Genomic DNA, 27073 nt, shown 5'->3' on the forward strand with positions numbered 1-27073 from the left:
GACCTATAGAGAGAGTGTCGGGCTCATAGAGATTAGAGTTGGTCAAGCACAATAGGAATCATGTCCACTAGGATAGGATGTTGAGTCCTGTCTTATTGCTGCTATGAGATGCATATGCATGTGTTTTGATGATTAAGATTGTAATACCCGGCTAGACTCCGGTATCGGAATTCCTACCGTCCGGTGGAACCTCGGATGTCGGAGACCTCTAGAAGGGTAGAATCATGTTTTATGAAATATTTTCATGTTTTTAATGGTTTTGAGTATGAAATTGAATGAGTTTTTACAAGAAAAGTCCTTGAAGGAAAACCCAGGTTCGGCCGCCGAAAGCCAAGTTCGGCCGCCGAACATGCATGCGTTTTGGAGGCACGTTAGACCCCCGAAAGCATGAGTTAGGGAAGTTCATGTTCGGCCGCCGAAAGTCAAGTTCGGCCGCCGAACATGGCATGCATGCGGAGGCACATTCGGCCCCCGAACGTGGCCTGGCCAGCCACCTATAAAAGGGTCCCTTAGCCGAAAATGGGCGAGCTTTTTCTTCCTATTTCGGCCAAGGTAAGCATTCCGCTATCCTTCCCCAATCTTGAGTTTTTCCTTCCTTTTTCCATGATCTTTACAAGTTTATAACTTTGTTTTTGAAGATCTTTGAGCTTAGAACGAGTTTTGGAGCTTGGAGACCAAAAGTTGGAACTTCTCCCATCTCCAAGTTTAGATCTCCTCAACCCTCGATCTTCAAGAGGTAAGAGCCGATCTTAAGCTCAATGTATGATTTAAACAAGTTTTATGAAGTTTTAAGGGGTAGAATGCATGTTAAGGGATATGTTGAACCTATGGGTTTTTGATGACTCTTTGAACAATGTAGCTTGATTGTGTGTTGATTGAGTATGTTTGAAGTGTTGTAGATGGGGTATATGCATGTTTTGAGACCCCTAGGAACTTGTATGCATGTTTTGGTTGAAGTTTATGCATGATTTGTGGGTTTGGGAGGCAGGAGGTTCATGTGAACCAAGTTTCTGCCCGTTTGGCAGAAACCAGGTTCGGCAGCCGAAGGAAGTTTCGGCCGCCGAACCCCTCTTGTGGAGGCAGCATTCGGCTGCCGAAGGTGCCCCCGAAAAGAGACTTTCGTCTCTGTCTGGCACTTTCGGCCGCCGAAGGTGCCGCCGAACCTACCTGAGTTTCGTCTCTGTCCAGGACTTTCGGCCGCCGAAGGTGCCGCCGAAAGTGCCCTGTTCAGCCATTTCATGCATATCTCTATGTGATTATTTCATGATGTTTTAGGGGGTTTTTGGGGAATATTTTAGAGTTATGTTCAGGTATGTTTGGTCCCTCATTTGAGTCCACCTGTGTAGGTTCGGACCCGAGGAACCGAGGACCCCAGCAGTGAGTTCAGCTGCTTCGGTGTTGTCAGAGTCAGCCAGAGGTGAGTGGAACTAAAGTTAATCTTTTAAACTAAATGTCTTATCATGTTTCATGCATCATGATTATGCAATAGGATGATTGCATTAGTTTCACGAATATGTCGCATTGCATAAATTGTTGTTGTTGTGGGTGAATGTTGGATGACCCAATTAGTCCAAGACAGGAAGACCAGGCCCCATGCTACAGGCCTGGCACAGAGTAAGCAAGTCCAGGCCCCAGTCTACAGGCCTGGCACAGAGTAAGGTACGGTTATGGGACTCGAAGACCAGGAGCCAGAGGAGGCCCTGGGAAAAGGGTAAGTAATGTATGTTCTGACAGGAAAGACCAGGACCCCATTCTACAGGCCTGGCACAGAGTTAACTTGGACTAGTTGGTGACGAGTTCACCCAACCCTTATGTGAATTGTTTGTGTTATGATGCATTCCATTTGAACATAGTGTTAATGGGTTTTACTAGCTCTACTCACTGGGCTATTAGCTCACCCCTCTCCCTTTACCCCCAGGCTTGCAGGTACAATATAGTGCGGGAGTCCGGATAGAGTAAAGAAGTCATGCTTGTGTAATAGCTAGCAATGGACATGATCAAATTATAATGTAAAAGTACAGTATAGTTATGTAATGAGTTTTATGGATGTTAGTATGTGCTTGACCATAGATTGTTGTATCCCTTTTATACATGATCTTAGAGATTTTGTTGATGTTCATGTAAACCAACTCAACAGATGTATGTTACCCATTGAGGGCACAGATGAGATCCCACAGAGGGATCAAGGTTATGTTAATGTTTATGCACAGGTTGAGTTTGGTTGATGAGTATGGAAAGAAAAGTTTTAATTTTTATGCATGTTGTTGATCATGTATGGGATTATACAGGTTTACAGGTTTTATGTTAGGCTTGCTACGGGTCCCGGCGGCCTTAAGTCGACCCGGATCCTAGCGCCGGTAGCGGTCCGATTTTCGGGGCGTTACAAAGATATATGTGTTTATGTGCTGATATGCTATAGTATGTGTTGTTGTACAGAGTTAAGATGCGAGGAACTCGTCGATCAGCTCGATTGACTGGAGTCCCATCAGATAGTGAGGGATTAGCTGCTCGTCCTCCTGCATTGCCAAGGGCAAGGTCGCAAAGATCTAGCAGGGAAGGCATGTCAATAGACCCTAGAAGGTCTGTGGACGAGAGCAGAAGAGGAGTAGTTAGAGGAGGTAGATCAGAGGAAGAGAGGGAGGCTATGGAGACTGATCCGTCTATGGATGAAGGTATGGGAGAATCACTGGGAGGTGTTCAGGCCTCAGGATTTGATTATCCAGCTGTTTTTCAGGATCCAGAGTATCCGATGGAGGGTATGTCGGAGTACTCTCGTTTTGACCCATATCCTACATACATGCCATATATGCCATATCCTCACTATTACCCATCATATCCACCATATCCTATGTATCCACCCTCCCCTATCCATCCAAATGCAGCACACCCAGATAGAAATGAACCAGCACCTCCATTACCACAAACAGAACCAGTAGCCCCTGTTGCCCAAATGTTTCCATTTAGTTCATCTGGCAGTAAGGTAAAGATGACTGAGTACCTTAAATTGGATGCTCCTAAGTTTAACACAGGAGATGATCCATTTGAGTACCTGAGATTTGTGAAGATGATCACTGATGAGTTGGGTACAGATGACAGTAGAGCCATAGAGATGGCAGGATTTACACTGAAGTGTAAGAAGGCTCGAGAATGGTTTAAGAACTATATAGAGCCCAGAATGAACAGTATGTCGTGGGGAGAGTTCGCTAATGAGTTTGCAGGGTGGGCTTTTCCTGATAGTTCCAGGGAGTTGAAGATAATTGAGTTTGAACAGTTGAGACAAACAGATGAGATGACTGTTGATGAGTTCACAGATAAGTTCCTGGATCTGCTTCAGTACGTAGGTCAGGCCTATGATACTGATCAGAAGAAGGCGAGGAGATATACCATGAGACTTCATCCTAGGTATTCTTCTTTGATCCTTCCAGCAGAAAAGGAGAGTTTTCACTCTCTTATAGATGCAGCCAGGAAGATGGAAGCTAGTGCCAATATTCAGAAACAGTCAAAGGCACAGGCTTCGGGTTCTAAGGCCCCCAGTTCAGGTTCTACAGGCAGTAAGAGATGGGATAGAGCGAGAGGAACAAGGAAAGGGTTCTGGAGTAAAGTCAAGTCAGGTCTGGGAATGGGTAGTGGCTCAAGCTCTGGCACAGCTGTTTCAGCATGTAGGAGATGTGGGAGACCACACAGAGGAACTTGTCAGTTGGGATCTACAGCTTGTTTTAGATGTGGACAGGAAGGGCATATTGCTCGAGAGTGTCCTCAGGTGACTTTTGTGGCACCTTCCCAGCAGATGAGTTCAGGCAGTGTAGCACAGCCAGTAGGGCAGCCAGTAGCTTCAGCTATGCCTTAGGGTAGTGGTAGAGGTAGAGGGAGAGGGGCAGCCTCTACTTCAGCAGCAGGTTCCCGAGGTGGAAATCCTGTAGCCCCAGCACGGATTTTCACCATGACTCAGGAGGAGGCTAACATGTCGAACACAGTGGTGTCAGGTAATCTCATCATTGGGTGTTCAGATGTGTATGCTTTGATGGACCCCGGTGCTTCTCATTCCTTTATTGCTTCGAGAGCCATAGAGAGATTGGGTTTGATCAGTTCTGAGTTAGAGTATCCTCTCTGGGTCAGTGGACCTAGATGTGACCCATCAGTGGCAGTGTCAGTCTGTCGTTTCAGTCCAGTATTCATAGAGGGTAGATGCCTTCCAGCTGACCTTGTGGTTCTAGACTTGACAGATTTTGATGTCATTCAGGATGGATTGGCTATCTACATATAGTGCTACTTTGGACTGTAGAGAGAAGATAGTGAGTCTCAGAGACCAGGATGGGTCAGAGTGTGTCTTCAGAGGAGACAGGAGAGGTATACCCAGAGGTATGATTTCAGCCCTTCAGGCTCGTCGTTTGCTTAGGAGGGGTTGTCAGGGGTTTCTAGCTCATGTGAGAGAGCTAGACAGTCAGGTTAGGGAACCAGCCGCAGTACCAGTAGTTCGAGAGTTTCTTGATGTTTTCCCAGACGAACTTCCAGGACTACCACCTGGTAGGGAGATAGAGTTTGAAATAGAATTGCTGCCTGAGACCAGACCTATCTCTATTCCTCCCTACAGGATGGCGCCAGCAAAGTTAAAGGAATTAAAAGAACAGTTACAGGACTTGGTAGATAAGGGTTTCATCCGCCCTAATACCTCACCTTGGGGTGCTCCAGTACTTTTTGTCAGAAAGAAGGATGGATCCCTCAGACTTTGTATTGACTACAGACAGTTAAACAAGGTCACTACCAAGAATAGATATCCTCTGCCTAGGATTGATGATCTATTTGACCAGCTAGCTAGAGCAGGTTGTTTCTCTAAAATAGATCTGAGATCCGGGTATCATCAGTTGAGAGTCAGAGAGACAGATGTGCCTAGGACAGCATTCTGGACCAGATATGGGAACTATGAGTTCTTAGTGATGCCGTTCGGGTTGACTAATGCCCCTGCAGCATTCATGGATCTCATGAATAGAGGTTTCAGCGAGTTTCTGGATCACTTTGTGATTGTTTTTATTGATGACATCTTAGTGTACTCCAGAGATGCAGAGGAACATGCCCAGCATCTGAGGATAGTGCTGCAGACACTGAGAGAGCATGGTTTATATGCCAAGTTCTCCAAGTGTGAGTTTTGGTTGAGGAGCATTTCCTTCTTGGGACATGTGGTATCAGCAGATGGAATTGAGGTAGACCCCAAGAAGATAGAGGCTGTAGCTAACTGGCCCAGACCTACGATGATACCCGGCTAGAATCCGGCACCGGAATTCCTATTGTCTGGTGGAATCCGGGGTGCTGGGATTCGAGAAAAGGGTAGGAGTCTTGTTTTCTAAGTGTTATGATGTGTTTTCTAGTTTTTCAGTTCGACAATGTTGAGTGTTGAAGAGAAAATAGGTCATGGAGACTTCAGCCAAGTTCGGCCGCCGAAGGTAAGTTCGGCCGCCGAAAGTGCCCAATGTTCGGCTTCTGAAATTCACGTTCGGCCCCCGAATGTTGCATGGTTTTGCATGCGATTGGGCAGCCGAAGCTGAGTTGGCTAGTGAGCTGAGTCATGTTTTTTGACAAGTGTTGGCCTCAGATTCTTGCCATGGAATGACCACGTCTCTTATGACTCATCTGTACATGTTTTTGGTTGTTCTTACAGCAGTTTGAGGTGCTTGCAAAGGTGTTGAGAGTTGAGAGGAACAAAAGTTACGCTTTTGAGATTTTGAGAGGTTGAAGAGAGATTGATCTGTTTTTCCTTTGTTCAGTGTGTGTATCTTCCTGTTTCCAGAGGTAAGGGCAGTTTTAGACCCTGTTTATATGTTTTCTGAAGGTTTTATGGGAGTTATGGACGGAGATGCATGTTTAGGTTCTTAATGATAGTTTTGATGAGTTATGCATGTATACATGTTTATGTGTTATGGTTATTCTGTTGTTTGGGGTTATTAGGTAGTTTTGGACCCCTGTGGACATATACATGAGTATATGTGAGTTGAGTAGAGGAGGTATGCATGTGTGGAGAGCTTGAAGGGAAGGAGGAGAGAGTTTGCCGTTGAAGCTGAGTTCTGGATGAACTCAGGTTCGGCAGCCGAAGGTTCATTCGGCCGCCGAACCTCTTGTATGGTGGCTTAGGCTGCCACAGTTTGCCCCCGCGAGTTTTGCATGTTCGGCTCTGTGTGGGGGATTCGGCCGCCGAAGGTGCCGCCGAAGGTGCTTGAGTTTCGTCTCTGGAGAGGACTTTCGGCCGCCGAACCTGCCGCCGAAAGTGTTCTGTCCAGCTTTTCTTTTGCATGTTTTGCATGAGTTTTAGAGTGAGATGAAGGGGTTTCTTGGGTAGTTTAAGAGAGGTAGTCTTACGATAGTTTGGTCCCTCATTTGAGTCTTTATGTGCTGATACAGACCAGAGGAACCAGAGAGAGCAGCAGTGAGTCCTGCTCCAGAGGTTCAGAACCTGCAAAGTCAGTCAGTCCAGATAGCCAGAGGTGAGTGGAACTAAACTTACTACTTTTTAAAGTAAGAAATAGAATGTTTTAGCATATCTCATGCATCATGATTATGCCATAGGTTGATTGCATTAGTATTCACGAATATGTTGCATTGCATAGTTCTTTGTTGATGTGGGTAAATGCTGAAGGATCCAATAGTCTCAGACAGGAAGTCCAGGAGCCTTTGACTACGCCCTGGCAAGTATAGCAAAGTCCAGGAGCCTTTGACTACGCCCTGGCAGGTATAGCAAAGACCAGGAGCCTTTGACTACGCCCTGGCAATGGTAAGTACAGAGGTGTTATATACACATATATATATATGACAGGAAGACCAGGTGCTCGATTCTACGCCCTGGCACAGAGTTACTGGGACTATGTGGTGACAGGTTTACTCTTGATGTGGCTTGTCTGTGATATGGTGCATTCCATGAGATCATATTTTACTGAGATGTTTTATTATTCTACTCACTGGGCTATAGAGCTCATCCCACTCCCTTAACCCCAGTTTTGCAGGTTCAGTGTACAGTGTACAGGGACAGTCCAGCAGAGTACAGGAAGAGTAAAGAGATCTGTAATAGCTTAGAGTGGACATGTAATATTAACGAGATGTAATAGTTGTTGCGTGACCTAGTGATGTATGTGTTGTACATGATCTGTATATGTATCTATGTTTTCCTGTATGTGAAAACCAGGCTTAACAGGTATGAGTTAACCCATCTAGAGCAAGCTCTAGTCAGGGATACAGAGTACAGAGTACATGAGTACAGAGGACAGAGATAGTGCATGCACAGGTTAAGCCTTGGTTCAGAAAAGAGTTTTATTTTCACATAAAATATATGATCATGTATGAGATTTACAGGTACACAGAGAGTATAGCAGGCTTGCTACGGGTTCTGGCGGCCTTAAGCCGACCTGAATCCTAGCGCCTGTGACGGTCCATTTTGGGGTCGTTACAGATTGGTATCAGAGCCCTAGGTTCATATGATCGGACCTATAGAGACAGTGTTGGGCTCAGACAGGTTAGAAGTGGTCAAGCACAATAGGAAATCATGTCCACTAGGATAGGGTCTTGAGTCCTATCTGCTATGATATGCCATGAGTATTGTATGTGTATGCTATGTGATGTTTATGTGCTAAGTGGTATGTTATATGTTGTGTTTCCAGAATAAAGATGCGAGGAACTCGTCGATCAGCTCGATTGACTGGAGTCCCACCAGAGAATGAGAGACTAGCTGCTCGTCCTCCTGCATTGCCAAGGGCAAGGTCTCAGAGATCTAGCAGGGAAGGTATGTCAATAGACCCTAGAAGGTCTGTCGACGAGAGCAGAAGAGGAACAGCTAGAGGAGGTAGATCAGAGGAAGAGAGGGAGGCTATGGAGACTGATCCGTCTATGGATGAAGGTATGGGAGAATCCGAGGGAGGCGTTCAGGCCTCAGGTTATGGCTATCCATCCTTGTTTCAGGAGCCAGAGTATCCGATGGAGGGTATGTCGGAATACTCTCGTTTTGACCCATATCCTACATACATGCCATATATGCCATATCCTCACTATTATCCACCATATCCTATGTATCCAGTTTCCCCTACCCATCCAAGTGCAGCACACTTAGAGCTAAATGAACCAGTACCACCACCAGAACCAGTAGCCCCTGTTGTTGACAGACATGAACCTAGCTCATCTGGAGGTAAAGTCCAAATGACGGAGTACTTGAAATTGGATGCTCCGAAATACAATACGGGAGATGATCCATTTGATTACCTCAGAGCAGTTAGGATGATCACCAGTGAATTGGGAGCAGATGATAGGAGAGCCATTGAGATGGCAGGTTTCACATTAAAATGCAGGAAAGCCAGAGAATGGTTTAAGCATTATGTGGAGCCTAGACTGGACAGCCTGTCATGGGGAGAGTTCGCTAATGAGTTTGCAGGGTGGGCTTTTCCTGATAGTTCCAGAGAGCTGAAGATAATTGAGTTTGAACAGTTGAGACAAACAGATGAGATGACTGTTGATGAGTTCACAGATAAGTTCCTAGATTTGCTTCAGTACGTGGGTCAGGCCTATGATACTGATCAGAAGAAGGCGAGGAGATATACCATGAGACTTCATCCCAGGTATTCTTCTTTGATCCTTCCAGCAGAAAAGGAGAGTTTTCACTCAATTATAGATGCAGCTAGGAAGATGGAAGCGAGTGCTACTATTCAGAAACACTCAAAGGCACAAGCTTCGGGTTCTAAGGCCCCCAGTTCAGGGTCTACAGGCAGTAAGAGATGGGATAGAGCGAGAGGAACAAGGAAAGGGTTCTGGAGTAAAGTCAAGTCAGGTCTGGGAATCGGTAGTGGCTCAAGCTCTGGCACAGCTCCAGTCTGCAGACGATGCGGAAAACCACATGGAGGAGTTTGTCGGTTGGGATCTACAGCTTGTTTTCGATGTGGACAGGAAGGGCATATTGCTCGGGATTGTCCGCAGATGACTTTTGCACCATCCCAGCAGATGAGGTCAGGCAGTGTGGTACAGCCAGTTGTACGGCCAGCAGCTCCAGTCATGCCTCAGATTAGTGGCAGAGGTAGAGGGAGAGGGGTAGCCTCTACTTCAGCAGCAGGTTCCCGAGGTGGAAATCCGGTAGCCCCAGCACGGATTTTCACATTGACACAGGAGGAGGCTAACACGTCGAACACAGTGGTGTCAGGTAATCTCATCATTGGGTGTTCAGATGTGTATGCTTTGATGGACCCCGGTGCTTCTCATTCCTTTATTGCTTCGAGAGCCATAGAGCGATTGGGTTTGATCAGTTCTGAGTTAGAGTATCCTCTCTGGGTCAGTGGACCTAGATGTGACCCATCAGTGGCAGTGTCAGTCTGTCGTTTCAGTCCAGTATTCATAGAGGGTAGATGCCTTCCAACTGACCTTGTGGTTCTAGACTTGACAGATTTTGATGTCATTCTAGGGATGGATTGGCTATCTGCATATGGTGCTACGTTGGACTGTCGAGAGAAGCTAGTGAGTCTCAGAGACCAGGATGGGTCAGAGTGTGTCTTCAGAGGAGACAAGAGAGGTACACCCAGAGGTATGATTTCAGCCCTTCAGGCTCGTCGTTTGCTTAGGAGGGGTTGTCAGGGGTTTCTAGCTCATGTGAGAGAGCTAGACGGTCAGGTGAGGGAACCAGCCACAGTACCAGTAGTGCGAGAGTTTCTCGATGTATTCCCAGATGATTTGCCAGGACTACCACCGGATAGGGAGATAGGGTTTGGAATTGAATTACTGCCAGGTACTAGACCGATCTCTATTCCTCCCTACAGGATGGCGCCAGCTGAGTTAACAGAGTTGAAAGAACAGTTGCAGGACTTGGTAGATAAGGGTTTCATCCGCCCTAGTACCTCACCTTGGGGTGCTCCAGTGCTCTTTGTCAGAAAGAAGGATGGATCCCTTAGACTTTGTATCGACTATAGACAGTTGAACAAGGTCACTATCAAGAATTGGTATCCCTTACCTCGGATTGATGATCTATTTGACCAGCTAGCTGGAGCAGGTTGTTTCTCAAAAATAGATCTGAGATCTGGGTATCATCAGTTAAGAGTCAGAGAGGCAGATGTGCCTAAGACAGCTTTTCGAACCAGATATGGGCATTATGAGTTCTTAGTGATGCCGTTCGGGTTGACTAACGCCCCTGCAGCATTTATGGATCTCATGAACAGAGTATTTAGTGAGTTTCTGGATCACTTTGTCATTGTGTTTATCGATGATATCTTAGTGTATTCCAGAGATGCAGAGGAGCATGCCCAGCATCTGAGGATTGTTCTGCAGACACTGAGAGAGCATGGTTTGTATGCCAAGTTCTCGAAGTGTGAGTTTTGGTTACGGAGCATTGCCTTCTTGGGACATGTGATATCAGCAGAGGGTATTGAGGTAGATCCCAAGAAGATAGAGGCTGTAGCTAACTGGCCCAGACCCACGTCAGTGACTGAGATTAAAAGTTTTCTGGGACTGGCAGGTTACTACAGGAGGTTCGTTCAGAACTTCTCAAAGATAGCAGCTCCTATGACCAAATTGACTCAGAAGAACCAGAAGTTTATCTGGTCAGACCAGTGTGAAGAGAGCTTTGAGGAGCTCAAGAGGAGACTGACGACAGCACCAGTGCTAGCTCTGCCTGTTAGTGACAAGGATTTCACAGTGTTCTGTGATGCATCTCGAGTTGGATTGGGTTGTGTATTGATGCAGGGTGATAGAGTAATAGCTTATGCTTCTAGACAGTTGAAGAAGCACGAGTTGAATTACCCTACCCATGACCTAGAGATGGCAGCAGTTATCTTTGCACTTAAGATGTGGCGGCATTACCTCTACGGAGTGAAATGCGAGATCTTCACCGATCACAAGAGTTTACAGTACATCTTAAGTCAGAGAGAGCTGAATTTGCGGCAGAGAAGGTGGGTCGAATTGCTCAGTGATTATGATTGTAAAATCCAGTATCATCCGGGTAAGGCGACTGTTGTCGCAGACGCCCTAAGCCGGAAGTCACTAGGCAGTTTATCCCATATAGCAGCAGAGCGGAGACCGGTTGTGATGGAGCTTTATAAGCTCTTTGCCGAGGGATTACAGCTAGAGTTGTCTGGTACAGGTGCATTGATAGCACAGATGAGGGTGACACCTGTGTTTCTGGAGCAGATAGCTCAGAGACAGCATGAGGACCCTGAGTTGATGAAAATTGCCAGGACTGTTCAGTCAGGCAACAATGCAGAGTTCAGATTTGACAGCAAAGGGATCCTTCGCTATGGGAGTCGACTTTGTGTACCAGATAGGGGCAGTGTGAAGGAAGACATTATGAGGGAAGCTCATAATGCGAGGTATAGTGTTCACCCAGGAGCCACCAAGATGTATCAGGATCTAAAAAGGGTTTATTGGTGGCCAGCCATGAAGAAGGAAGTGGCACAGTTCGTGACAGCCTGTGAGGTTTGTCAGAGGGTGAAATTAGAGCATCAGAAACCAGCCGGAATGCTTAACCCATTACCGATTCCAGAGTGGAAATGGGAGAACATAGCCATGGATTTTGTAGTGGGTTTACCAGTAGCGTCCAACAGGATAGACTCGATATGGGTGATTGTGGACAGACTCACGAAATCTGCTCATTTTCTTCCAGTACGGAGTAACTATTCTGTGGATAAGTTGGCACAGGTCTATCTGGATGAGATAGTGAGATTACATGGAGTCCCAGTGTCTATAGTTTCAGACAGAGGACCTCAGTTTACCTTCCGCTTTTGGCGGAGTCTGCAAAGTGCAATGGGCACAAGGTTAGATTTTAGTACTGCTTTCCACCCACAGACTGATGGACAGTCAGAAAGGACCATCCAGACCATAGAGGATATGCTTCGCCTATGTGTGTTAGACTTTGGCGGTTCTTGGAGGCAGCATCTACCTTTGGTAGAGTTTGCCTACAATAACAGTCATCATGCTAGCATTGGGATGGCTCCTTATGAAGCTTTGTATGGGAGGAAGTGCAGATCCCCTGTTTGCTGGGAAGAGGTAGGAGAGAAGGCTCTTGCAGGGCCAGAGTTAGTAGACATTACCAGTAGAATGGTGCCCATGATCAGAGAGAGAATCAGAACAGCTCAGAGTAGACAGAAAAGTTATGCAGACGTTCGCAGAAAGCAGTTAGAGTTTCAAGAGGGTAATTGGGTATTGCTGAAAGTGTCTCCAATGAAAGGAGTGGTTCGTTTTGGAAAGAAAGGTAAATTGGCTCCACGGTACATTGGACCCTTTGAGGTGTTGCAGAGGATCGGAAATGTGTCGTATAAGCTGGATTTACCTGCTTCTATGGAGAGAATTCACCCGGTATTTCATGTTTCTATGCTACGACAGTTTGTGTCAGATCCGAATCAGGTTCTGAGTGAGCCTGAGGTGGAGATTCATACGGATCTCACCTATATAGAGCAGCCAGTGCGGATTCTGGACACGCAGATCAGACAGCTAAGGAACAAGGAGATTCCGATGGTGAAAGTTCTGTGGAACCACCATAATCTAGAAGAGTGCACTTGGGAGACGCGGGAGTCTATGCTCCAGCAGTATCCACATCTGTTTTGAGGTTAGTTTCCTCCTTGTGTTTTGTTTTTGTTGTTTTCGGAACATCCGAGGACGAATGTTCTTAAGGAGGGGAGAATGTAATACCCGGCTAGAATCCGGCACCGGAATTCCTATTGTCTGGTGGAATCCGGGGTGCTGGGATTCGAGAAAAGGGTAGGAGTCTTGTTTTCTAAGTGTTATGATGTGTTTTCTAGTTTTTCAGTTCGACAATGTTGAGTGTTGAAGAGAAAATAGGTCATGGAGACTTCAGCCAAGTTCGGCCGCCGAAAGTGCCCAATGTTCGGCTTCTTAAATTCACGTTCGGCCCCCGAATGTTGCATGGTTTTGCATGCGATTGGGCAGCCGAAGCTGAGTTGGCTAGTGAGCTGAGTCATGTTTTTTGACAAGTGTTGGCCTCAGATTCTTGCCATGGAATGACCACGTCTCTTATGACTCATCTGTACATGTTTTTGGTTGTTCTTACAACAGTTTGAGGTGCTTGCAAAGGTGTTGAGAGTTGAGAGGAACAAAAGTTACGCTTTTGAGATTTTGAGAGGTTGAAGAGAGATTGATCTGTTTTTCCTTTGTTCAGTGTGTGTATCTTCCTGTTTCCAGAGGTAAGGGCAGTTTTAGACCCTGTTTATATGTTTTCTGAAGGTTTTATGGGAGTTATGGACGGAGATGCATGTTTAGGTTCTTAATGATAGTTTTGATGAGTTATGCATGTATACATGTTTATGTGTTATGGTTATTCTGTTGTTTGGGGTTATTAGGTAGTTTTGGACCCCTGTGGACATATACATGAGTATATGTGAGTTGAGTAGAGGAGGTATGCATGTGTGGAGAGCTTGAAGGGAAGGAGGAGAGAGTTTGCCGTTGAAGCTGAGTTCTGGATGAACTCAGGTTCGGCAGCCGAAGGTTCATTCGGCCGCCGAACCTCTTGTATGGTGGCTTAGGCTGCCACAGTTTGCCCCCGCGAGTTTTGCATGTTCGGCTCTGTGTGGGGGATTCGGCCGCCGAAGGTGCCGCCGAAGGTGCTTGAGTTTCGTCTCTGGAGAGGACTTTCGGCCGCCGAACCTGCCGCCGAAAGTGTTCTGTCCAGCTTTTCTTTTGCATGTTTTGCATGAGTTTTAGAGTGAGATGAAGGGGTTTCTTGGGTAGTTTAAGAGAGGTAGTCTTACGATAGTTTGGTCCCTCATTTGAGTCTTTATGTGCTGATACAGACCAGAGGAACCAGAGAGAGCAGCAGTGAGTCCTGCTCCAGAGGTTCAGAACCTGCAAAGTCAGTCAGTCCAGATAGCCAGAGGTGAGTGGAACTAAACTTACTACTTTTTAAAGTAAGAAATAGAATGTTTTAGCATATCTCATGCATCATGATTATGCCATAGGTTGATTGCATTAGTATTCACGAATATGTTGCATTGCATAGTTCTTTGTTGATGTGGGTAAATGCTGAAGGATCCAATAGTCTCAGACAGGAAGTCCAGGAGCCTTTGACTACGCCCTGGCAAGTATAGCAAAGTCCAGGAGCCTTTGACTACGCCCTGGCAGGTATAGCAAAGACCAGGAGCCTTTGACTACGCCCTGGCAATGGTAAGTACAGAGGTGTTATATACACATATATATATATGACAGGAAGACCAGGTGCTCGATTCTACGCCCTGGCACAGAGTTACTGGGACTATGTGGTGACAGGTTTACTCTTGATGTGGCTTGTCTGTGATATGGTGCATTCCATGAGATCATATTTTACTGAGATGTTTTATTATTCTACTCACTGGGCTATAGAGCTCATCCCACTCCCTTAACCCCAGTTTTGCAGGTTCAGTGTACAGTGTACAGGGACAGTCCAGCAGAGTACAGGAAGAGTAAAGAGATCTATAATAGCTTAGAGTGGACATGTAATATTAACGAGATGTAATAGTTGTTGCGTGACCTAGTGATGTATGTGTTGTACATGATCTGTATATGTATCTATGTTTTCCTGTATGTGAAAACCAGGCTTAACAGGTATGAGTTAACCCATCTAGAGCAAGCTCTAGTCAGGGATACAGAGTACAGAGTACATGAGTACAGAGGACAGAGATAGTGCATGCACAGGTTAAGCCTTGGTTCAGAAAAGAGTTTTATTTTCACATAAAATATATGATCATGTATGAGATTTACAGGTACACAGAGAGTATAGCAGGCTTGCTACGGGTTCTGGCGGCCTTAAGCCGACCTGAATCCTAGCGCCGGTGACGGTCCATTTTGGGGTCGTTACAATTGCCTAGGGCAATGTCTAGCAGGTCCAACAGGGACAGAGTAGCAAGAGACCCTAGAAGGTCTTTGGATCTGGGTAGAAGCAGGTCAGTCAGAGGAACAGTTCAGGGAGGAGCGTCAGAGGATATGGGGGATGATATGGACGTGGAACAGAGGAGGGATGGCAGTTTGGGAGTCAGTATGCCAGAAGAAGGAATGGGAGAGTCCCAAGGAGGCACTCAGGCCTCGGGATTTGTACAGCCACCTCACTACCCACATTTCTCACAACATCCCGGGTATTCGATGGGAGGTACATCGGATTACCCTAGTTTCACCCCCTTATCCCACACAGATGCCATACCCACCATACTACCCACCATACTCTCAGTACCCAATGTATCCACCTCCACCCTACTATCCAAATCCAGCAAACCCTACCTCAGAAAATGTTGCACCATCTCCACCACCTGCAGAACCAGCAGCCCCAGTTGTTCAGCCACCTAGACCTAGCTCAGCCAGTGGGAGCAAGGTTAAGATGACAGACTATATGAAGTTGGGTGCTCCCCAATTTGAAACCGGTGATGATCCGTTCGTGTACTTGGAGCGGGTCAAGGCAATTACAGATGAGATAGGGGCGGATGACAGTAGAGCCATTCAGATGGCCGGGTTCACGCTTAAGTGCAAGAAGGCACGAGAGTGGTTCAAGAATTATGTGAACCCAAGAGTGGACAGCATGACTTGGGAAGAGTTTGCAAACGAGTTTGCAGGATGGGCTTTCCCTGATAGTTCAAGGGAATTGAAGATGATAGAATTCGAGCAGTTGAGGCAGACTGATGACATGAGTGTAGACGAATATACTGATAGATTTATGGAGTTGTTGCCATTTGCAGGGCAAGACCTTAGCACAGACCAGAAGAAGTCGAGGAGGTATATCATGAAGCTCCATCCCAGGTATTCCTCCTTGGTACAGTCAGCAGATAGAGAGAGTTTTCACGCCATAGTAGACATGGCTAGGAGAATGGAGGCTAGTGCCATCGTACAGGGGTCAGTCAAGCAGACAGTGGCACAAGCTTCTGGTTCTAAAACTCCGGGTGGGGGAAGGTTAGACCCCTCTACCCTGAGTGCATCAGCTTCAGGCAGTAAGAGATGGAGTAAACCCAAGGGTAAGAAGAATAAGTTCTGGAACAAGGTCAAATCTAGTCTGGGATTTGGGAGTGGCTCAAGCTCTGGTGCGGATAATGCAGTATGTGCGAGGTGTGGTAGGCCACACAAGGGAGTATGTCGGTTTGGGACAAACACTTGCTTCAGATGTGGTCAGGAGGGGCATATAGCTCGAGATTGTCCAAGAGCGGCCCCGATGGCTCAGTCCCAGCAGACAGCTTCAGGCAGTGTAGCGCAACCAGCAGCTCCAGCCATGACTCAGGCCAGTGGCAGAGGCAGAGGGAGAGGAGCAGCCTCTTCTTCAGCGGGTTTCAGAGGTGAAGGTCCATCAGCCCCAGCACGGATCTTCACAATGACACAGCAGGAGGCAGACGCATCCAACACCGTGGTGGCAGGTAATCTCGTCATTGGATGTTCGGATGTATATGCTTTGATGGACCCTGGTGCATCTCATTCTTTTATTGCTCCGAGAGCCGTCCAGAGGTTGGGGTTGATGATCTCTAGGTTAGAGTGTCCTCTCTGGGTCAGTGGACCCAAGTGTGATCCATCAGTGGCAGAGTCAGTCTGTCAGTGTAGTCCAGTTTTTGTTGAGGGGAGATGCATGTCCGCCGACCTTGTGGTTCTAGATTTGACAGACTTTGACGTCATTCTAGGGATGGACTGGTTATCTACCCATGGTGCTACCTTGGACTGCAGGGACAAGGTAGTCAGGTTCAGAGGTCAGGATGGATCAGAGGTTGTCTTCAGAGGAGACAGGAGGGGTACACCTAGAGGTATGATCTCAGCTCTTCAGGCTCGTAGGTTGCTTAGGAGGGGATGTCAGGGGTATTTGGCTCATGTGAGAGAGCTTAATAGTCAGGTTAGAGAGCCCGCCTCAGTGCCAGTGGTTAGAGAGTTCTTAGATGTGTTCCCAGACGAACTGCCAGGTTTACCACCTGCTAGGGAGATAGAGTTCGAGATTGAGTTAATGCCTGGTACCAGACCGATCTCTATCCCTCCCTACAGGATGGCACCAGCCGAATTGAAAGAACTGAAGGAACAGTTGCAAGAGCTGGTAGATAAGGGTTTCATCCGACCGAGTACTTCACCTTGGGGTGCTCCGGTTTTGTTTGTGAGGAAGAAGGATGGATCCCTTAGACTTTGTATCGACTACAGACAGTTGAACAAAGTCACTACCAAGAACAAGTACCCATTGCCAAGGATCGACGATCTATTCGACCAGCTAGCAGGAGCGGGTTGTTTCTCCAAAATAGATCTGAGGTCCGGGTATCATCAGTTGAGGATCAGGGAAGAGGATGTGCCAAAGACGGCTTTCAGGACCAGATATGGGCATTTTGAGTTCCTTGTGATGCCGTTCGGGTTAACTAACGCCCCTGCAGCATTCATGGATCTCATGAATCGAGTGTTTAGCCAGTACCTGGATCACTTCGTTATTGTCTTCATAGATGATATCTTGGTGTATTCCAGGAATGCAGAGGAGCATGCCCATCATCTGAGATTGGTTCTACAGACCTTGAGGGGACATGGCTTGTATGCCAAGTTCTCCAAGTGTGAGTTCTGGCTGAGGAGCATTTCATTCTTGGGGCATGTAGTGTCAGAGAATGGTATAGAGGTAGACCCCAAGAAGACAGAAACTGTGGCTAACTGGCCTAGACCCACTTCAGTGACAGAGATCAGGAGTTTCTTGGGTTTGGCAGGTTACTACAGGAGGTTCGTTCAGGACTTCTCAAAGATAGCAGCTCCTCTGACCAGACTAACCAGGAAGAATCAGAAATTTCTGTGGACCGACCAGTGCGAGGAGAGCTTCGAAGAGCTTAAGAAGAGGTTGACTTCAGCACCAGTTTTAGCTCTGCCATCTAGTGGAGAGGACTTCACAGTCTTTTGTGATGCGTCCCGTGTGGGACTGGGTTGTGTACTGATGCAAAATGAGAGGGTAATTGCTTATGCTTCTAGGCAGCTAAAGAAGCATGAGTTGAATTACCCCACACATGACCTTGAGATGGCAGCAGTAATCTTTGCACTCAAGATGTGGAGGCACTACCTCTATGGGGTTAAATGTGAGATCTTTACAGATCATAAGAGCCTGCAATACATCCTGAGTCAAAGAGACTTAAATTTGAGACAGAGGAGATGGGTAGAGTTGCTGAGTGACTATGATTGCAAGATTCAGTATCATCCGGGTAAGGCGAATGTTGTGGCAGACGCCCTAAGCCGGAAGTCACTAGGCAGTCTATCCCACATCACGGCAGAGAGGAGACCAGTGGTGAAGGAGTTTTACAAGCTCATTGAGGAAGGTTTACAGTTAGAGTTGTCTGGTACAGGTGCCTTGGTTGCTCAGATGAAAGTGACGCCCATGTTTCTGGAGCAGGTGGCTCAGAAACAGCATGAGGACCCAGAGTTAGTGAAGATTGCCAGGACGGTTCAGTCAGGCAAGGATAGTGAGTTCAGATTCGACAATAAGGGGATCCTCCGCTATGGGAGTCGTTTATGTGTACCAGATGACATAGGGCTAAAAGGAGACATTATGAGAGAGGCTCATAATGCAAGATACAGCATTCACCCCGGAGCCACCAAGATGTATCAAGATCTGAAAAAGGTTTATTGGTGGCCAGCTATGAAGAAAGAAGTGGCACAGTTTGTGTCAGCCTGCGAAGTATGTCAGAGGGTGAAGCTGGAACATCAGAAGCCGGCTGGAATGCTTAACCCGCTACCTATTCCAGAGTGGAAATGGGAGAATATAGCTATGGATTTCGTAGTGGGGTTACCAGCGGCGTCCAACAGAGTGGACTCCATATGGGTGATTGTGGACAGACTCACCAAATCTGCTCACTTCATCCCTGTCAGGAGTGGCTATTCTGTGGACAAGTTGGCGCAGGTGTACGTTGATGAGATAGTCAGACTGCATGGGGTTCCTGTTTCTATAGTGTCAGATAGAGGGCCCCAGTTCACCTCCAGGTTTTGGCGGAGTCTGCAGAATGCTATGGGTACTAGGTTGGATTTCAGCACTGCCTTCCATCCACAGACAGACGGACAGTCAGAGAGGACCATCCAGACCATAGAAGATATGCTGAGAATGTGTGTGCTGGACTTTGGCGGTTCTTGGAGGCAGCATCTACCTTTGGTGGAGTTTGCCTACAATAACAGCCATCATGCTAGCATCGGGATGGCTCCATATGAAGCTTTATATGGAAGGAAGTGCAGGTCACCTGTTTGCTGGGAGGAAGTTGGAGAAAAGGCCTTGGCAGGGCCTGAACTAGTAGAGATCACCAGCAGGGTGGTGCCCATGATCAGAGAAAGAATCAAGACAGCTGCAAGCAGACAGAAGAGTTATGCAGACATCCGCAGAAGGCTAGTAGAGTTTCAGGAGGGGGATCTGGTATTGCTTAAGGTGTCTCCAATGAAAGGGGTGGTTCGCTTTGGGAAGAAAGGTAAGCTGACTCCGCGGTACATCGGACCCTTTGAAGTCTTGCAAAAGATTGGGAATGTATCGTACAAGCTGGATTTACCTGCTTCAATGGAGAGAATCCATCCGGTTTTCCATGTTTCTATGTTGAGAAAGTTCGTGTCAGATTCGGGAAAGGTTCTTAGTGAGCCTGATGTGGAGATCCAAGAGGATCTCACCTATGTTGAGCAGCCAATACGGATCTTAGACACCCAGATCAGAAAGCTAAGGAACAAGGAGATCCCGATGGTGAAAGTCCTGTGGAACCACCACAATATAGAAGAATGCACTTGGGAGACATGGGAGTCCATGCTCCGGCAATATCCTCATCTCTTTTAAGGTTAGTCTCTATGTGTTGTATGTATATTATGTTGATTGCTATGCATGTGCTAGTTGAGGAACATTCGGGGACGAATGTTCTTAAGGGGGGGAGAATGTAATACCCGGCTAGACTCCGGTATCGGAATTCCTACCGTCCGGTGGAACCTCGGATGTCGGAGACCTCTAGAAGGGTAGAATCATGTTTTATGAAATATTTTCATGTTTTTAATGGTTTTGAGTATGAAATTGAATGAGTTTTTACAAGAAAAGTCCTTGAAGGAAAACCCAGGTTCGGCCGCCGAAAGCCAAGTTCGGCCGCCGAACATGCATGCGTTTTGGAGGCACGTTAGGCCCCCGAAAGCATGAGTTAGGGAAGTTCATGTTCGGCCGCCGAAAGTCAAGTTCGGCCGCCGAACATGGCATGCATGCGGAGGCACATTCGGCCCCCGAACGTGGCCTGGCCAGCCACCTATAAAAGGGTCCCTTAGCCGAAAATGGGCGAGCTTTTTCTCCCTATTTCGGCCAAGGTGAGCATTCCGCTATCCTTCCCCAATCTTGAGTTTTTCCTTCCTTTTTCCATGATCTTTACAAGTTTATAACTTTGTTTTTGAAGATCTTCGAGCTTAGAACGAGTTTTGGAGCTTGGAGACCAAAAGTTGGAACTTCTCCCATCTCCAAGTTTAGATCTCCTCAACCCTCGATCTTCAAGAGGTAAGAGCCGATCTTAAGCTCAATGTATGATTTAAACAAGTTTTATGAAGTTTTAAGGGGTAGAATGCATGTTAAGGGATATGTTGAACCTATGGGTTTTTTATGACTCTTTGAACAATGTAGCTTGATTGTGTGTTGATTGAGTATGTTTGAAGTGTTGTAGATGGGGTATATGCATGTTTTGAGACCCCTAGGAACTTGTATGCATGTTTTGGTTGAAGTTTATGCATGATTTGTGGGTTTGGGAGGCAGGAGGTTCATGTGAACCAAGTTTCTGCCCGTTTGGCAGAAACCAGGTTCGGCAGCCGAAGGAAGTTTCGGCCGCCGAACCCCTCTTGTGGAGGCAGCATTCGGCTGCCGAAGGTGCCCCCGAAAAGAGACTTTCGTCTCTGTCTGGCACTTTCGGCCGCCGAAGGTGCCGCCGAACCTACCTGAGTTTCGTCTCTGTCCAGGACTTTCGGCCGCCGAAGGTGCCGCCGAAAGTGCCCTGTTCAGCCATTTCATGCATATCTCTATGTGATTATTTCATGATGTTTTAGGGGGTTTTTGGGGAATATTTTAGAGTTATGTTCAGGTATGTTTGGTCCCTCATTTGAGTCCACCTGTGTAGGTTCGGACCCGAGGAACCGAGGACCCCAGCAGTGAGTTCAGCTGCTTCGGTGTTGTCAGAGTCAGCCAGAGGTGAGTGGAACTAAAGTTAATCTTTTAAACTAAATGTCTTATCATGTTTCATGCATCATGATTATGCAATAGGATGATTGCATTAGTTTCACGAATATGTCGCATTGCATAAATTGTTGTTGTTGTGGGTGAATGTTGGATGACCCAATTAGTCCAAGACAGGAAGACCAGGCCCCATGCTACAGGCCTGGCACAGAGTAAGCAAGTCCAGGCCCCAGTCTACAGGCCTGGCACAGAGTAAGGTACGGTTATGGGACTCGAAGACCAGGAGCCAGAGGAGGCCCTGGGAAAAGGGTAAGTAATGTATGTTCTGACAGGAAAGACCAGGACCCCATTCTACAGGCCTGGCACAGAGTTAACTTGGACTAGTTGGTGACGAGTTCACCCAACCCTTATGTGAATTGTTTGTGTTATGATGCATTCCATTTGAACATAGTGTTAATGGGTTTTACTAGCTCTACTCACTGGGCTATTAGCTCACCCCTCTCCCTTTACCCCCAGGCTTGCAGGTACAATATAGTGCGGGAGTCCGGATAGAGTAAAGAAGTCATGCTTGTGTAATAGCTAGCAATGGACATGATCAAATTATAATGTAAAAGTACAGTATAGTTATGTAATGAGTTTTATGGATGTTAGTATGTGCTTGACCATAGATTGTTGTATCCCTTTTATACATGATCTTAGAGATTTTGTTGATGTTCATGTAAACCAACTCAACAGATGTATGTTACCCATTGAGGGCACAGATGAGATCCCACAGAGGGATCAAGGTTATGTTAATGTTTATGCACAGGTTGAGTTTGGTTGATGAGTATGGAAAGAAAAGTTTTAATTTTTATGCATGTTGTTGATCATGTATGGGATTATACAGGTTTACAGGTTTTATGTTAGGCTTGCTACGGGTCCCGGCGGCCTTAAGTCGACCCGGATCCTAGCGCCGGTAGCGGTCCGATTTTCGGGGCGTTACAAAGATATATGTGTTTATGTGCTGATATGCTATAGTATGTGTTGTTGTACAGAGTTAAGATGCGAGGAACTCGTCGATCAGCTCGATTGACTGGAGTCCCATCAGATAGTGAGGGATTAGCTGCTCGTCCTCCTGCATTGCCAAGGGCAAGGTCGCAAAGATCTAGCAGGGAAGGCATGTCAATAGACCCTAGAAGGTCTGTGGACGAGAGCAGAAGAGGAGTAGTTAGAGGAGGTAGATCAGAGGAAGAGAGGGAGGCTATGGAGACTGATCCGTCTATGGATGAAGGTATGGGAGAATCACTGGGAGGTGTTCAGGCCTCAGGATTTGATTATCCAGCTGTTTTTCAGGATCCAGAGTATCCGATGGAGGGTATGTCGGAGTACTCTCGTTTTGACCCATATCCTACATACATGCCATATATGCCATATCCTCACTATTACCCATCATATCCACCATATCCTATGTATCCACCCTCCCCTATCCATCCAAATGCAGCACACCCAGATAGAAATGAACCAGCACCTCCATTACCACAAACAGAACCAGTAGCCCCTGTTGCCCAAATGTTTCCATTTAGTTCATCTGGCAGTAAGGTAAAGATGACTGAGTACCTTAAATTGGATGCTCCTAAGTTTAACACAGGAGATGATCCATTTGAGTACCTGAGATTTGTGAAGATGATCACTGATGAGTTGGGTACAGATGACAGTAGAGCCATAGAGATGGCAGGATTTACACTGAAGTGTAAGAAGGCTCGAGAATGGTTTAAGAACTATATAGAGCCCAGAATGAACAGTATGTCGTGGGGAGAGTTCGCTAATGAGTTTGCAGGGTGGGCTTTTCCTGATAGTTCCAGGGAGTTGAAGATAATTGAGTTTGAACAGTTGAGACAAACAGATGAGATGACTGTTGATGAGTTCACAGATAAGTTCCTGGATCTGCTTCAGTACGTAGGTCAGGCCTATGATACTGATCAGAAGAAGGCGAGGAGATATACCATGAGACTTCATCCTAGGTATTCTTCTTTGATCCTTCCAGCAGAAAAGGAGAGTTTTCACTCTCTTATAGATGCAGCCAGGAAGATGGAAGCTAGTGCCAATATTCAGAAACAGTCAAAGGCACAGGCTTCGGGTTCTAAGGCCCCCAGTTCAGGTTCTACAGGCAGTAAGAGATGGGATAGAGCGAGAGAAACAAGGAAAGGGTTCTGGAGTAAAGTCAAGTCAGGTCTGGGAATGGGTAGTGGCTCAAGCTCTGGCACAGCTGTTTCAGCATGTAGGAGATGTGGGAGACCACACAGAGGAACTTGTCAGTTGGGATCTACAGCTTGTTTTAGATGTGGACAGGAAGGGCATATTGCTCGAGAGTGTCCTCAGGTGACTTTTGTGGCACCTTCCCAGCAGATGAGTTCAGGCAGTGTAGCACAGCCAGTAGGGCAGCCAGTAGCTTCAGCTATGCCTCAGGGTAGTGGTAGAGGTAGAGGGAGAGGGGCAGCCTCTACTTCAGCAGCAGGTTCCCGAGGTGGAAATCCTGTAGCCCCAGCACGGATTTTCACCATGACTCAGGAGGAGGCTAACATGTCGAACACAGTGGTGTCAGGTAATCTCATCATTGGGTGTTCAGATGTGTATGCTTTGATGGACCCCGGTGCTTCTCATTCCTTTATTGCTTCGAGAGCCATAGAGAGATTGGGTTTGATCAGTTCTGAGTTAGAGTATCCTCTCTGGGTCAGTGGACCTAGATGTGACCCATCAGTGGCAGTGTCAGTCTGTCGTTTCAGTCCAGTATTCATAGAGGGTAGATGCCTTCCAGCTGACCTTGTGGTTCTAGACTTGACAGATTTTGATGTCATTCAGGATGGATTGGCTATCTACATATAGTGCTACTTTGGACTGTAGAGAGAAGATAGTGAGTCTCAGAGACCAGGATGGGTCAGAGTGTGTCTTCAGAGGAGACAGGAGAGGTATACCCAGAGGTATGATTTCAGCCCTTCAGGCTCGTCGTTTGCTTAGGAGGGGTTGTCAGGGGTTTCTAGCTCATGTGAGAGAGCTAGACAGTCAGGTTAGGGAACCAGCCGCAGTACCAGTAGTTCGAGAGTTTCTTGATGTTTTCCCAGACGAACTTCCAGGACTACCACCTGGTAGGGAGATAGAGTTTGAAATAGAATTGCTGCCTGAGACCAGACCTATCTCTATTCCTCCCTACAGGATGGCGCCAGCAAAGTTAAAGGAATTAAAAGAACAGTTACAGGACTTGGTAGATAAGGGTTTCATCCGCCCTAGTACCTCACCTTGGGGTGCTCCAGTACTTTTTGTCAGAAAGAAGGATGGATCCCTCAGACTTTGTATTGACTATAGACAGTTAAACAAGGTCACTACCAAGAATAGATATCCTCTGCCTAGGATTGATGATCTATTTGACCAGCTAGCTAGAGCAGGTTGTTTCTCTAAAATAGATCTGAGATCCGGGTATCATCAGTTGAGAGTCAGAGAGACAGATGTGCCTAGGACAGCATTCCGGACCAGATATGGGAACTATGAGTTCTTAGTGATGCCGTTCGGGTTTACTAATGCCCCTGCAGCATTCATGGATCTCATGAATAGAGGTTTCAGCGAGTTTCTGGATCACTTTGTGATTGTTTTTATTGATGACATCTTAGTGTACTCCAGAGATGCAGAGGAACATGCCCAGCATCTGAGGATAGTGCTGCAGACACTGAGAGAGCATGGTTTATATGCCAAGTTCTCCAAGTGTGAGTTTTGGTTGAGGAGCATTTCCTTCTTGGGACATGTGGTATCAGCAGATGGAATTGAGGTAGACCCCAAGAAGATAGAGGCTGTAGCTAACTGGCCCAGACCTACGACAGTGACTGAGATTAAAAGCTTTCTGGGACTGGCAGGTTACTACAGGAGGTTCGTACAGGAGTTTTCGAAGATAGCAGCTCCTATGACCAAACTGACTCAGAAGAACCAGAAGTTTATCTGGTCAGACCAGTGTGAAGAGAGCTTTGAGGAGCTCAATAGGAGATTGACTACAGCACCAGTGCTAGCTCTGCCTGTTAGTGACAAGGATTTCACAGTGTTCTGTGATGCGTCTCGAGTGGGATTGGGTTGTGTTCTGATGCAGCAGGATAGGGTGATTGCTTATGCGTCTAGACAGTTAAAGAAGCACGAGCTGAATTACCCCACCCATGACCTTGAGATGGCAGCAGTTATCTTTGCACTCAAGATGTGGAGGCATTACCTCTACGGGGTTAAATGCGAGATCTTCACTGATCACAAGAGTTTACAATACATCTTGAGCCAGAGAGAACTGAATTTGAGGCAGAGAAGATGGGTAGAATTGCTTAGTGATTATGATTGTAAGATCCAGTATCATCCGGGTAAGGCGAATGTGGTGGCAGATGCCTTAAGTCGGAAGTCACTAGGCAGTTTATCTCATATAGCAGCAGAGCGTAGACCAGTAGTGATGGAGCTTTATAAGCTCATCGATGAGGGGTTACAGCTAGAGTTGTCTGGTACAGGTGCGTTGATAACACAGATGAGAGTGACACCAGTGTTTCTGGAGCAGATAGCACAGAGACAGCACGAGGACCCTGAGTTAATGAAAATTGCCAGGACTGTTCAGTCAGGCAACAGTGTAGAGTTCAGATTTGACAGCAAAGGGATCCTTCGTTTTGGAAGTCGACTTTGTGTACCAGATAATAGCAGTTTGAAGGAAGACATTATGAGGGAAGCTCATAATGCGAGGTATAGTGTTCACCCAGGAGCCACCAAGATGTATCGAGACCTAAAGAGAGTGTATTGGTGGCCAGCCATGAAAAAGGAAGTGGCGCAGTTTGTGACAACCTGTGAGACTTGTTAGAGGGTGAAGTTAGAACATCAGAAGCCGGCTGGAATGCTTAACCCACTGTCGATTCCAGAATGGAAATGGGAAAACATAGTTATGGATTTCGTAGTGGGCTTACCGGCAGCATCCAACAGGATAGACTCTATATGGGTGATTATGGACAGACTCACGAAATCTGCTCATTTCATTCCCGTTAGGAGTAACTATTCTGTGGATAAGTTAGCACAGGTGTATCTGGATGAGATAGTGAGATTACATGGAGTCCCAGTGTCTATAGTTTCAGACAGAGGACCTCAGTTTACCTCCAGATTCTGGCGAAGTTTGCAGAGTGCTATGGGCACGAGATTAGATTTTAGTACTGCTTTTCACCCACAGACTGATGGACAGTCAGAGAGGACCATCCAGACCATAGAGGATATGCTCAGAATGTGTGTGCTAGACTTTGGCGGTTCTTGGAGGCAGCATCTACCTTTGGTGGAGTTTGCCTACAATAATAGTCATCATGCTAGCATTGGGATGGCTCCTTATGAAGCATTATATGGGAGGAAGTGTAGATCACCTGTTTGCTGGGAAGAGGTAGGAGAGAAAGCTCTTGCCGGACCAGAGTTGATAGAAATTACCAGTAGAACAGTGCCAGTAATCAGGGAGAGGATCAAAACAGCTCAGAATAGACAGAAGAGCTATGCAGATATTCGCAGGAAACTGTTAGAGTTTCAGGAGGGAGATTGGGTATTGCTAAAAGTGTCTCCAATGAAAGGAGTGGTTCGTTTTGGGAAGAAAGGTAAGTTAGCTCCACGATACATTGGACCCTTTGAGATTTTACAGAGGATCGGAAATGTATCATATAAGCTCGATTTACCTACTTCTATGGAGAAGATTCACCCGGTGTTTCATGTTTCTATGCTACGGAAATTTGTGTCAGATCCGGATCAGGTTATTAGTGAACCTGATGTGGAGATTCTAGGGGATCTCACGTATATAGAGCAGCCAGTACGGATTCTGGACACACAGATCAGACAGCTAAGGAACAAGGAGATTCCGATGGTGAAAGTTTTGTGGAACCACCATAACTTAGAAGAGTGCACGTGGGAGACGCGGGAGTCTATGCTCCAGCAGTATCCACATCTGTTTTGAGGTTCGTTTCCTCCTTTTATTGTGATTGTTGTTTGTTT

Source organism: Manihot esculenta, chromosome 17 (assembly GCF_001659605.2).
Source record: "Manihot esculenta cultivar AM560-2 chromosome 17, M.esculenta_v8, whole genome shotgun sequence".
Classification (NCBI taxonomy): Eukaryota; Viridiplantae; Streptophyta; class Magnoliopsida; order Malpighiales; family Euphorbiaceae; genus Manihot; species Manihot esculenta.